Source organism: Suricata suricatta, chromosome 7 (assembly GCF_006229205.1).
Source record: "Suricata suricatta isolate VVHF042 chromosome 7, meerkat_22Aug2017_6uvM2_HiC, whole genome shotgun sequence".
NCBI lineage: Eukaryota > Metazoa > Chordata > Mammalia > Carnivora > Herpestidae > Suricata > Suricata suricatta.
Window position 1 is genome coordinate 1969481 of NC_043706.1, and position 13683 is coordinate 1983163.

Here is a 13683-nt window from a genome sequence, read left to right on the forward strand (position 1 = left end):
GGCTGCACCAGTTTACATTGCCACCAACAGTGTAAGAGGGTGCCCATCTCTCCACACCCTCGCCAGCATCTATAATCTCTTGATATGTTCATTTTAGCCAAGTTAGCATATAGTGCAACACTGATTTTAGGAGTGGATTCCTTAATGCCCCTTATCCATTTACCCCATTCCCCCTTCCCACGACCCCTCCAGCAACCCTCTGTTTGTTGTCAATATTTAAGAGTCTTTTATGTTTTGTTCCCCTCCCTCTTTTTATATTATTTTTGCTTCCTTTATGTTCATCTGTTTTATATCTTAAATTCCTCACATGAGTGAAGTTATGTGATATTTATCTCTCTGACTAATTTTGTGTAGCATAATACCCTCCAGTTCCATCCACATAGTTGCAAATGGCAAGATTTCATTCTTTTGATTGCCAAGTAATACTCCATTGTATATATACCACTTTTTTTATCCATTCATCTATCGATGGACATTTAGGCTCTTTTCATACTTTGGCTATTGATAGCACTACTATAAACAGGTGCATGTGCCCCTTCGAACAGCACACCTATGTCCCTTGGATAAATATCTAGTAGTGAAATTACTGGCTCATAGGGTAGTTCTATGTTTAACTTTTTGAGGAACCTCCATACGGTTTTCCAGAGTGGCTGTACCAGTTTGCATTTCCACCAGCAGTGCCAAAGAGATTCTCTTTCTTCACATCCTTGCCAACATCTGTTGTTGCCTGAGTTGTTAATGTCAGCCATTCTGACAGGTGTGAGGTGGTACCTCATTATGATTTTGCTTTGTATTTCTCTGATGATGAGTGACGTTGAGCATTTTTTTCATGTGTCTGTTAGCCACCTGGATGTCTTCTTTGGAGAAATGTCTATTGATGTCTTTTGCCCATTTCTTCACTGGGTTATTCTTTGGGTGTTAAGTTTGAGAAGTACTTTATAGATTTTGCACACTAACACTTTAGCTAATGAGTCATTTGCAAATATCTTCTCCCATTCAGTCAGTTGCCTTTTCATTTTGCTGATTGTTTCCTTCATTGTGCTGAAGGTTTTTATCTTGATATCTTGATGAGGTTCCAAAAGTTAATTTTTGCTTTTATTTCCCTTTCCTCCAGAGACGTGGGGAATAAGAGATTGCTGCAGCCGAGGTCAAAGAGGTTTTTGCCTGCTTTCTCCTCTAGAAGTTTGATGGCTTCTTGTCTCACAGTTAGGTCTTTCATCCATTTTGAGTTTATTTTTGTGTATGATGTAAAGAAGTGGTCCAGGTTCATTTTTCTGCACGTTGCTGTCCAATTTTCCTAGCACCATTTGCTGAAGAGACTTTTTCTATTGGGTACTCTTTCCTGCTTTGTCAAAGATCAGTTGGCCATATGTTTGTGGGTCCATTTATGTGTTCTCTACTCTGTTCTCTTGATCTGAGTGTCTGTTTTTGTGCCAGTATCATACTGTCTTGATGATTACAGCTTTGTAATACATCTTGAAGTCCAGGATTGTGATGCCTCCAGCTTTGTTTTCCTTTTTCAAGATTGCTTTGGCTATTTGGGGTCTTTTCTGGTTCCATACAAATTTTAAGATTGTCTGTTTCAGCTCTGTGAAGAATGCTGGTGTTATTTTGGTAGAAATTGCATTGAATGTGTAGGTTGCTTTGGTAGTGTTGACATTTTTAACAATGTTTGTTCTTCCAGTCCAGGAGCATGGAATATTTTTCCATTTTTTTGTGTCTTCAATTTCTTTCATAAGCTTTCTATACTTTTCAGTGTATAGATTTTTCATGTCTTTGGTTGGGTTTATTCGTAGGTATTTTATGGTTTTTGGTGCAGTTGTAAATTGTATCAATTCCTTGATTTCTCTTTCTGTTACTGCATTATTGGTATATAGGAATGCAACCAATTTCTGTACATTGATTTTATGTCCTGCAGTTCTAGCAGGGGTTTTTTGTAGAATCTTTTGGTTTTCTATATAGAGTATCATATCATCTGTGAAGAGTGAAAGTTTGACTTCCTCCTTGTCAATTTGGATGCCTTTTATTCATTTGTGTTATCTGATTGCTGACGCTAAGACTTCCAATACTATGTTGAATAACAGTGGCGAGAGTGGACATCCCTGTCCTGTTCCTGACCTTAGGGGGAAAGCTGTCAGTTTTTCCCCATTGAGGATGATGTTAGTGGTGGGTCTTTCCTATATGGCATTTATGATCTTGAGGTATGATTCTTCTGTCCCTACTTACTTGAGGGTGTTTATCAAGAAAGGATGTTGTATTGTCAAATGCTTTCTCTGCCTCTATTGAGAGGATCATGTGGTTCTTGTCCTTTCTTTTATTGATGTGATGGATCACGCTGATTGTTTTGCAGATATTGAACCAGTCTTGAATCCCAGGTGTAAATCCCACTTGGTCATGGTGTGGCTAGTATCTTGTTGAGGATTTTTGCATCCATGTTCATCAGGGAAATTGGTCTGTAGTTCTCCTTTTTAGTGCCGTCTTTGTCTGGTTTTAGAATCAAGGTAATATTGATTTCATAGAGTGAGTTTGGAAGTTTTCCTTCCATGCCTATTTTTTGAACATGGCTTCAAAAGAATCGGTGTTAACTCTTCTTTAAATGGAAAGTGATTCAGCCCTGGACTCTTGTTTTTTGGGTGTTTTTTAAATTATTATTATTAATTTTACTTCTTTGCTGGTTTTGAGTCTGTTCAAATTTTCTATTTCTTCCTGTTTCCGTTTCGGTAGTTTATATGTTTCTAGGAATTTGTCCATGTCTTCCATATTGCCCATTTTATTGGCATATAATTGCTCATAATGTTCTCTTATTAATGCTTGTATTTCTCCTGTGTTGGTTGCAATCTCTCCTCTTTCATTCCTGATTGTACTTATTTGGGTCCTTTCCTTTTTCTTTTTGAGCAAAGTAGCTAGGAGTTTATCAATTTTGTTTATCCTTACAAATAATCAGCTCTTAGTTTCATTGATCTGTTCTATTTTTTGTTTGATTTCAATAGTATTGATTTCTGCTCTAATCTTTATTATTTTCTGTCTTCCACTGGTTTGGGTTTTATTTGCTGTTCTTTTTTCATCTCTTTAAGGTGTAAGGTTAGGTTGTATATCTGAGACCTTTCTTCCTTCTTTAGGAAGGCCAGGATTACTATATGCTTCTTTCTTATGACCACTTTGCTGTGTCCCAGAGGTTTTGGGCTGTGGTGTTATCCTTTTCATTGGCTTCCATGTGCTTTTTAATTTCCTCTTAAACTTCTTGGTTAGCCCATTCATTCTTTAGTAGGATGTTCTTTAGTATCCAAATATTTGTTATCTTTCCATGTCTTTTCTTGTGGCTGATTTTGAGTTTTGCGTTTTGGTCTGAAAATATGCACAGTATGATCTCGATCTTTGTGTACTTGTTGAGGGCTTATTTGCCTCCCAGTATGAGATCTATTCTGGAGACTGTTCCGTGTACACTGGAGAAGAATGTGTATTCTGCTGCTTTAGGGTGAAATGTTCTGAATATATCTGTTAAATCCATCTGGTCCAATATGTCATTTAAAGCCACTGTTCATGTTGATTTTCTGCTTAGATGATCTGCCCATTGTGTAAGTCGGTGTTGAAGTCCTCTACTATTATGGCATTACTATCAATAGTTTATTTTTGTGATTAATTGATTTATATATTTGTGTGCTCTATGTTTGAATCATAAATTTTTACAATTGTTAGATCTTCTTGGTGGATAGATCATTTGATTATGATATAATGCCCTTCTTGATCTCTTGTTACAGTCTTTATTTTAAAATGTTGATTGTCTGATATAAGTATGGCTACTCCAGCTTTCTTTAGGGGACCATTATCATGATAGATGGTTCTCCATCCCCTTACTTTTAATCTGAAGGTGTCATTAGGTCTAAAATGGGTCTCATGTAAACAGCATATAGCTGGATCTTGTTTTCTTATCCATTCTGTTACCCTATGTCTTTTGATTGGAGCATTTAGAGTGAGTACAGAAAGATATGAATTTATTGCCATGATGTTGCCTATAGAATTGGAGTTTCTGCTAATGTTTTCTGGTTCTTTCTAGTCTTTGTTGCTTTTGGTCTTTTTGTTTTGTTTTGGTTTGCTTTTTTCCATCTTTTCTCCCCTCAGGAAGTCTCCCTTAAAATTTCTTGCAAGACTGGTTTAGTGGTCAGGAACTCCTTTAACTTTTGTTTGTCTGGGAAACTTTTTATCTCTCCTTCTATTTTGAATGACAACCTTGCTGCCAAATTTCTGTGGATAGGTCTGCTGCAAACCTGATCTGTCTTCACTTTGGGAATTAGGTGACATTCAGAGACAAGCATAAAAGTTGCATTGGAAAGAAAGTTATACTGATTGTATATCTGGAAATAGAAATCTGAATTTCACCCTTAAAATGGAAATTTTCAGGGGGGAGGGAGAGGAAGTAAGTAAAACTATATTAGTTTCTTGTTCTGTTTGGGGGAGGACATAGATATTAATTAGCCCTAATGTATTCATGCATATGTAAGAATAATTAGGAAACATAGTAATAGGAGGAAGAATTTACTAGTCACTGTAGAAAAATAGTAGCAGAGATGACTATTATGTTAAATTTATTTTGACCATAAGTATAGGCAACTTATGTTTTTAATGAAAAAGAGATGAATAATATGTCAACTACTATATAACAACTTTTCAATATGTATACGAAACAGTCAAATGCCTACTTGCAATATTTACTTATATTTAAATATATATATTTAAAATCATGTATTGTAAAAATAATGTCAGAGATGAGCTTTTTAATTCACATTTTGTGAAATAAATATATTTTTTCAAATACATCTCTTTTTGAGGTATAATTGATATAACATTGTGAGTTTGAAGTGCACTTCATAAACATTTTTGATATCAGTGTTTTGTGCTCCATGCAACTGCTGTTAAAGTATTTTAATAGAAAATTTCAGAGCAAGATATTCAGAGAAAATTCCATCATTTTTATTTCTGTCTAAGATGTTTGAGAATTGTATTGTTTGAATTCAGTTGATATCTGGAAATTTTATCCAATCACGAGTACATATTTGCATATGTTAAAATATTTAATAATAATATTTAAAAGTAGTTTTTCAGTGATATCTGAAGTGTACATTGTAAGATCATATTCCTATGAACAATCAATAAGTGCCTGTACATCGTTTCTTTTTTTTCTTTTAGTGATTTGGCCAGTTTGACTTTTACACATATCTCTTTATATGTTATTAAATAATTGACAGAGCATTTAGGAACAGGAGAGGCATTGCAAAGAGTTAAATAAGTGGCAATTACCATTTTCTGAGGGTTAATTTTCTAAGGGACGATTTAGAGAAAATGCTTCCCCTTGTTTTTGAGCACATATAGACTATCTACATAGCAATACAGAAGATGCAATCAACAAAACTAGAAAACATAACAAACAGAAACCATAATATAGTGGTATGTAATAATTTAAATATTCATGAGTTAAATTCTCCTTATTAAAAGAGATTTTCAGAAATTAAGGTTAAAAAATCTAGTAATATGCTATTTACTAAAAGTGTGACAATTAAAACAAATTGCCACAGCCAGGTTGAAAACAGGATATTGTATTAAAAATGGGTTAAAGATGGCCTTTGTGTATTGGCCCATTTGTATTTTTCCATGGCGAGCTTAGACTAGTTAGTCCAAAATCTGTTGACATCTACTTATATACTGAATTCCCTATTTTTTGGATCTGTGTCTTCCTCTTGGTTTATTCACTTGTTTGTTGGATAACATTTTCATTTATTTTTTGTTTTATTTATTTAGAGAGCACATGAGAGCGAGTGGGAGAGAGGCAGAGAGAGAGAGAGAGAGAGAGAGAGAGAGAGAGAGAGAGAGAGAGAGAGAGAGAAACCCAACAAGGCTCCATGCTGCAAGTGCAGAGTCCCATGAAAGCTCAGTCCCATGAACCATGAGATCATGCCCTGAGCACAAATCAAGAGTCAGACACTCAGCCTACTGAGCCACCCAGGCACCCCTGAAGAACATGTTCCAGAAATTTCTCAGGAAAGAATGCATGAAAGGTAAATTTTTTGAGATCTTACAGGTGTTAAGTTGTCCTTATCATGCTCTAACACTTAAGTGATATTTACCTGTAGAGAGAATCCTAGGTTTGAAATTATTTACTTCAAAATTATTAAGGTATTTCTTTGTTGGATTTTAATTCCTGGTGTTCCAGGTTAACAAGTCTAATGACATTCTGATTCCAGATCGTTTGTATGTAAAATATAATCGGTTTCATTTTGGAAGCTTTTTACAATCTTTTATTTTTAGTGCTCTCAAATTTCACAATAATATGTCCTGGTGTAGGTCTTTTATTCATTCACAATACCATTGTCAGTAGAACCTCTCAGACCGATAATTCACAAATTCAGGTCTGGAAATTTCCCCAAAATATCTTTTTACATAATCTTTACATTTCTCCTTTTTTCTTCTTTTCGGTTTTCTAAAAGTTGAGAATGGATTCAAATATACTGAGAAGAATAAATAATTATGTAACAAACTCCACGCACATAACACCTACCTTCTTCCACTTTTAACACAATACCCAAGTTGTCTCCAATAGATATTTTATTTTTAAAAGAAATGTACATTATAGATGCAGGCGAGGTCCTCTCTGTACTTCTGCCTTCCATCCCCTTAACTCCCTCCCACATATATTCATTGTTTAACATTCTAGTTTTGAGATGTATTTATTTTGTCATAAGTAGTTGTGTTTTAAACAACTATATAAATGAAATTGGACTGTAGCTTTCACAGTTGATTTTTTATTTGCCATTATATTTTTGAAATGTTTAAACTTTTCTATGTATATGTTGTTCATTCATTCATTTTTTAAAAATTTGTATATTTATATTTGAGAGACAGAAGGTACACAAGCAGGTGAGGCTGGGGCAGAGAGAGAGGGAAAGAGAGAGAATCCCAAGTGAGTCTGGATCTTCTGAATGGTGAGATCATGACCTAAGCCAAATTCAAGATTTGGCTACTTAACCGATTGAGTCACCCAGGCATCCAGTTCATTCATTTTAAATGCAGTGGAATATTTCATTATATTAATACACCAATATGTAGTTACCCTGCCCATCCATTTTCCTGATGTCATACATTTAACATACATGCCCTCTTTCTCTTTCCTTTTAGCTAGAGAATATATATGTATAGAAGAGAATATACGTAGAAGAGAAATACAGAGAATATACAGAGAAGAGAACATACATAGCAGAAAAAGTTCTAGGTCAAAATTGTGCTTGTAATACTTGCCATTTGTAGAATAATATTACTTTACATATTCTAAATGTGGAATAATACATTCTAACACCCTGAGTTTGTCTATGTTATTGATAATAGACATTAAATTGTGTTTGAGTTTTGGACTACAAAATCTGCTGTGAACCTTCGTATATATGTTTCCTTTTGTTTATGTACGAGAATTTCTCTAGAACACATACTTAGACATTAAATTTTGGAGTGTTAGTACCTTCAACATTAATAACATTGCCAAATTGTTCTCAAAAGTTGTATCAGTTGACCCTCCCATTAGCAGCATGTCAGAGTTACAATTATTCCATATCTGAAGCAACACTCGGTTTTTCCGGTTGTTAATTTTTACCATCTAATGCATATAAAATGATACTGTTTGAAAAGTCTTTGTGTAGGTTGCTTTTACAAAGACATCCTTCCATCTTTTTTCCTTTAAGTGGTTTAAAGTTTTGATTTTCACATTTAGGATCTGAATCTATTTGGGCAGATTCTGTGTGTTGTGTGTGTGGTAAACGGCACTGAAACGATTTAATATATTTTACATGTGGCTTGTTCTAGTAGTACTTACAAAAAAGCCTACGTAAGTTTCCTACTGATCTGCAAGTCACTTTAAACATATAAACATTTTTAAAATGTTTATTCATTTTTGGGAAAGAGAGAGTGCATGCACATGATTCGGGGAGGGGCAGAGAGTGAGGGAGACACAGAGTCTGAAACAGGCTCCAGGCTCTGAGTTGTCAGCACAGAGCCTGACGTAGAGCTCAAACATGAACCACAAGATCATGACCTGAACCGAAGTTGGACGCATAACCAACTGAGCCACCCAGGCACCCCTCTATACACAGCCAATTATATTTGAAGAGTGAATTCTCAAAAGTGAACTTATTGAGTCAAAGGATGCATGCACTTATATTTACAATTATCAATCTATCTATCTGTAATCTGCCAATTTTCAATAATAGTAATTGTACCAGTTTATACTGTGATGGTAATGTCTGGCGTGTCCTCTTCACCAATGTCGCACTCACAGAGAGTACATAATTTCATGATTTTAAAAAATCTTACAGATATTTCACTGCAATTTTAATTTGCTTTACTTTTTATAAGTGATACTAAGTATTCATGTGTTTAGGAGTCATTTGCATTTTCTTTTCTTTGAATTACCCACTAGTATTTTTGCCATTTTTCTAGTAGGTGTTAGTTTCTTCCTTATCTCCTTCTAGAAGTTCTTTACCTTAGCCTTTCATCTTTGGTGAGTTGCAAATATTTTGCATTTTTGATATTCCTTTTGATATCTTTGCCATGTAGAAGTTATTTTTATTTTATTTTAGTTTTAAATAGTTTACTTATTTACTTTGAGAGAGAAAGATGGAGAGTGCACGAGATGGGAGGGGCAGAGAGAGATGGAGAGAGAATCTCAAGCAGGCTCTGCACTGTCAGCACTGAGCCCAACTCAGTGCTCGAACTCACACACTGTGAGATCATGATCTGAGCTGAAATTAAGAGTTGGGCATTTAACTGACTGAGCGACCCAGGTGCCCCAGTTATTTTTACTTTCTGTTTAAAAAAAAAACTTATGTAGTTGAATATATAATTTTTCCTTTTATGATATCTGGATTTTGAATATAAAGGAATTCTCTTATGTTTTGTCACTGTACACTTATTTCATCTTTTTTACATTTAAATCTTTGATTCATTCATTCTTTGTCATGGCAAAAGCTATAAGTAATGGATTCCATTTCTGTTTTTCAGATAGATTCCTATGCCACTTATTAAAGAGCACAATTCCCCTTTTTATCATTTCCCACTTTTTAAGTTTACAGTAAACTGTTTATAGTTGCTTGATTCCTAGAGTTTCTATTCTGTTCTTTGGTTTTGCTGTTTTGTCAGATACCACAGCAAAACAATTATTGTTGTTGTGCAATATTTCATTTTATTTATTTTTATTATTTTTAAAATATTTTTATTTTTATTTTTTAAGTAATTGCTACACCCAGCACGGGGCTCGAACCTACAACCTTGAGATCAAGAGTCCCACGCTTTACTGACTAAGCTAGCCACGAGCCCCAGTGCATTATTTTAAAAATGACTTATCTGGTTCCCCCTTATTGACCTGCTTATTTGTGTATTTTCTTCTTGTAACATTTTAGTACCTGTTTCTAGTTTTAAAAAACTGTTGGTAATTTTGGGGACCACATTAAATTGATAAATTATTTAGGGAGAATTGATCATTTTTATGGAGCTGTATCTTTCATTCAAGTCTTTGTTTCCATCAGTGGTGGTTTGATTTTTTCTTCATATTTATCTTGGATGGTTCTTAAAATTATTCCTGTTTAATTTATTTTTCTTAGGTGTTATGGCAAGTTATATTAACAGATATTTAATTTATTTTTTTGTCTTTCTAAAGTTATTTTAAAAATATAATTTATTGTCAAGATGACTAACATACAGTGTATACAGTGTGCTCTTTGTTTTTGGGACAGATTCCTGTCATTCATCACTTAAATACAACACTCAGTGCTCTCCCAACAAGTGCCCTCCTCAATGCCCATCACCCATTTTCCCATCTTCGCCCAACCCTTCCCTCCATCAACTCTCAGTTTGTTCTCTGTATTTAAGACTTTCTTATGGTTTGCCTCCCTCACTCTCTGTGTGAAACTATTTTTCCCCCTTTCTTTCCCCCAGGTCATCTGTTAAGTTTCTCAAGATCTACATATAGGTGAAAACATATGATATCTGTCTTTCTCTGACTGACTTATTTCGCTTAGCATAATACGCTCCAGTTCCATCCATGTCGTTGTAAATGGCAGGATTTCATTCTTTCTCATTGCCAAGTAGTATTCCATTGTATATATTGTGGGAAGCTGCAAAGATTCAGCTGCTTGGCAGCTTCCAGACAGGAAATGTCACTCTCTGAGGGGAGCTACCTGAATTACAAAGGTTGGCAAGGGAAGTGCATTTCCCTATTCAGGGATTGGAGACGGGCAGCTGGGAGAAGCCAGTAGAACAAAAGATCAACCACATTCGGGCTTATGCGGTGTCAGTCGCACCCCTGCCCAGTGTCGCAGACTGCAAGTCTGGGTTCTCCTTTAGATGCTGTGTTTGAAATTTCAGTTTCGGTTCCCCCTTTTTCTAATAATCATTTGACCCTGTTTCCTAGCAACCAACCTAGGTCAGCTTCCCACCGTGATTCCTATATAGGTGTGGGTGATTTCTCAATAAACTGGGGCTTGATCAGAAACGCTTGTCTTGCCTCCACTCTCTGTGCCTCCTTCCCCCCCATTCTGTCTCTCTCCCTCAGGAACCTGCTACCAATTTACCGCCCCGGCCGGGGCAGAACCAGACAATATATAAACTACATCTTCTTTATCCATTCATCAGTTAACACTTAGGCTCTCTCCATGATTTGGCTATTGTTGAAAGTGCTGCTATAAACATTGGGGTGCATGTGCCCCTATGCATCAGCACTCAAATATCCCTTGGGTAAATTCCTTTTGCTGGGTCATAGCATAGTTCTATTTTTAATTTTTTGAGGAACCTCCACACTGTTTTCCAGAGCGGCTGCACCAGCTTACATTCCGACCAACAGTGTAAGAGAGTCCCCATTTCTCCACATCTTCACCAGCAAGGTGGCATCTTAGTGTGGCTTTGATTTTTATTTCCCTGATGAAGACTGCTGTTAAGCATTGTTTTGTGTGTCTGTTGATCATCTGGATATCTTCTATGGAAAAGTATATATTAATGTCTTCTGCCCATTCTTCACTGGATTACTTGTTTTTCAGGTGTTGAGTTTGGCAAATTCTTTATAGATTTTGGATACTAACCTTTATCTGATGTGTCATTTACAATTATCTTCTCCCATTCTGTCAGTTGCCTTTTAGTTTTCGTAATTGTTTCTTTTGCAGTGCAGAAGCTTTTTATCTCAATGAGGTTCCAATAGTTCATTTTTGCTGTTAATTTGCTTGCCTTCAGGGTCAGATCAAGCAAGAAATTGCTGCAGCTGAGGTCAAAGAGGTTTTTACCTGTTTTCTCCTCCAGGATGGTTTCCTGTCTCACACTTAGGTCTTTCATCCATTGTGAGTATGGTGTAAGAAACTGGTCTAGTTGCTGTCCAATTCTCCCAGCACCATTTGCTAAAAATACTGTCTTTTTTTCCATTGGATACTCTTTCCTGCTTTGTCAAAGATTAGTTGGCCATACGTTTGTGGGTCCAGTTCTGGGTTCTGTATTCTATTTCATTGGTCTCTGTGTCTGTTTTTGTGCCAACACCATACTGTCTTGATGACTAAAGCTTGGTAGTACAGACTAACATCTGGGATTGTGATGTCTCCTGCTTTGGTTTTCTTTTTCAACATTACTTTGGGTATTTGGGGTCTTTTCTGGTTCCATACAAAATAGGGGGTTGTTTGTTCTAGCTCTAAGAAGAATGCTGGTGCAATTTTGATTGGTATTGCATTGAATATGCAGATTTCTTTGGGTACCATTGACATTTTAAGAATATTTGTTCTTCCAATCCATGACCATGGGATGTTTTCCCATTTCTTTCTGTCTTTTTCAAATTCCTTTGTAAGTTTCCTATAGTTTTCAGCATACAGATCTTTTGTCTGGTCCGTACTTGTCTGTCCCGGCCCGGCTGGTCAGTTGATCGTCGCGGGTTCCTGAGGGAAGGGGTGAGAATAGGGTAGGGCAGGGAGCACAGAGAATGGAGGCAAGACAAAAATCTCTGATCAAGCCTCCATTTATTGAGAAAATACTCACACCTTATAAAGGGTTCAAGGCGGGAAACAAGGCAGCTGACCTAGGTCGGTTGCTAGGAAACAGGATCAAGAGATTAAGGCTAGGGTAAAGGAGGAACCAAACTGAAGTTTTTAGCACAGTGCCTGAGGGGCCAACACTGCCCTGCCTGCAGGCGGTTGATCTTTGTACTTCTGGCAGCTCCCGACAATCTTTTACATCTTTGGTTAGGTTTATTCCTAGGTACTTTATGGTTCTTGGTTCAATTGTAAGTGGGATCAATTTCTTGACTTCTTTCTATTACTTCATTATTGGTGTGTATAAATGCAACCGATTTCTGTACATTTGTTTTGTACCCTGCGACTTTGCTGAATTCATGTATCAGTTCTAGCAGCTTTTGGGTGGAGTCTTTCAGGTTTTCCATGTAGTATATCATGTCCTCTGTGGTAAGTGAAAGGTAGACTTCTTTGCCAATTTGGATGCCTTTTATTACTTTTTGTTGTCTGATTACTGAGGCTAGGACTTCCAACACTATGTTAAACAACAGTGGTGAGAATGGACATCCCTGTTGTGCTTTTGATCTCAAGGGAAAAGCTCTCAGTTTTTCCCCATTGAGGATGATGTTAGCTGTGGGTTTTCATATATGGCTTTTATGAAGTTTAGGTATGTTCTTTCTATCCTGACTTTCTTGAGGGTTTTTATCAAGAAAGGGTGCTGTATTTTGTCAAATGCTTTTTCTGCATCTATTGACGGGATCATATGATTCTCATCCATTCTTATATTGATCTGATCTATCACACTGATTGATTTGCAAATATCGAAGCAGCCCTGCAGCCCAGGAATGAATCCCACTTCATCATGGTCAATAATTCTTTTAATATGCTGTTGAATTCAATTTCCTAGTATCTTGCTGAGAATTTTTGGATCCATGTTCATCAGGGATATTGGCCTGTAATTTTCTTTTTTGTGGAGTCCCTGTCTGGTTTGGGAATCAGGGTAATGCTGACTTTATAGAATGAGTCTGGAAGCTGTCCTTCTATTTCTATTTTTTGGAAGAGCTTGAGAAATATGGCTATTAATTCTGCTTTAAATATCTGGTAGAGGGGCGCCTGGGTGGCTCAGTCGGTTGAGCATCCGGCTTCGGCTCAGGTAATGATCTCACGGTTCATGGGTTCAAAGCCCCTGCTTCGGATTCTGTCTCCCTCTCTCTCTGACCCTCCCCTGCTCGCACGGTCTCTGTCTCTCAAAAATAAAATTTAAAAAACCATAAAAAATTAAAAAAAATCTGGTAGAATTCGCCTGAGAAGCCATCTGGCCCCAGACTCTTATTTGTTGGGAGATTTTTGATAACTGATTCACTTTCTTCACTGGTTATGGATCTGTTCAAATTTTCTATTTTTTCCTGTTTGAGTTTTGGCAATGTGTGGGCTTATAGGATTTGTCTATTTCTTCCTAGTTGTCCAGTTTGTTGGCATATAGTTTTTCATAGTATTCTCTAATAATTGTTTGTATATCTGTGGTTGTGATCTGTCCTTTTTAATTTGTGATTTTATTTATTTGTGTTTTCTCTCGTTTATTTTTGAAAAGTCTGGCTAGAGCTTATCAATTTTGTTTATTTCTTTAAGAAACCAGCTCTTAGATTTACTGATCTGTTTTTTATTT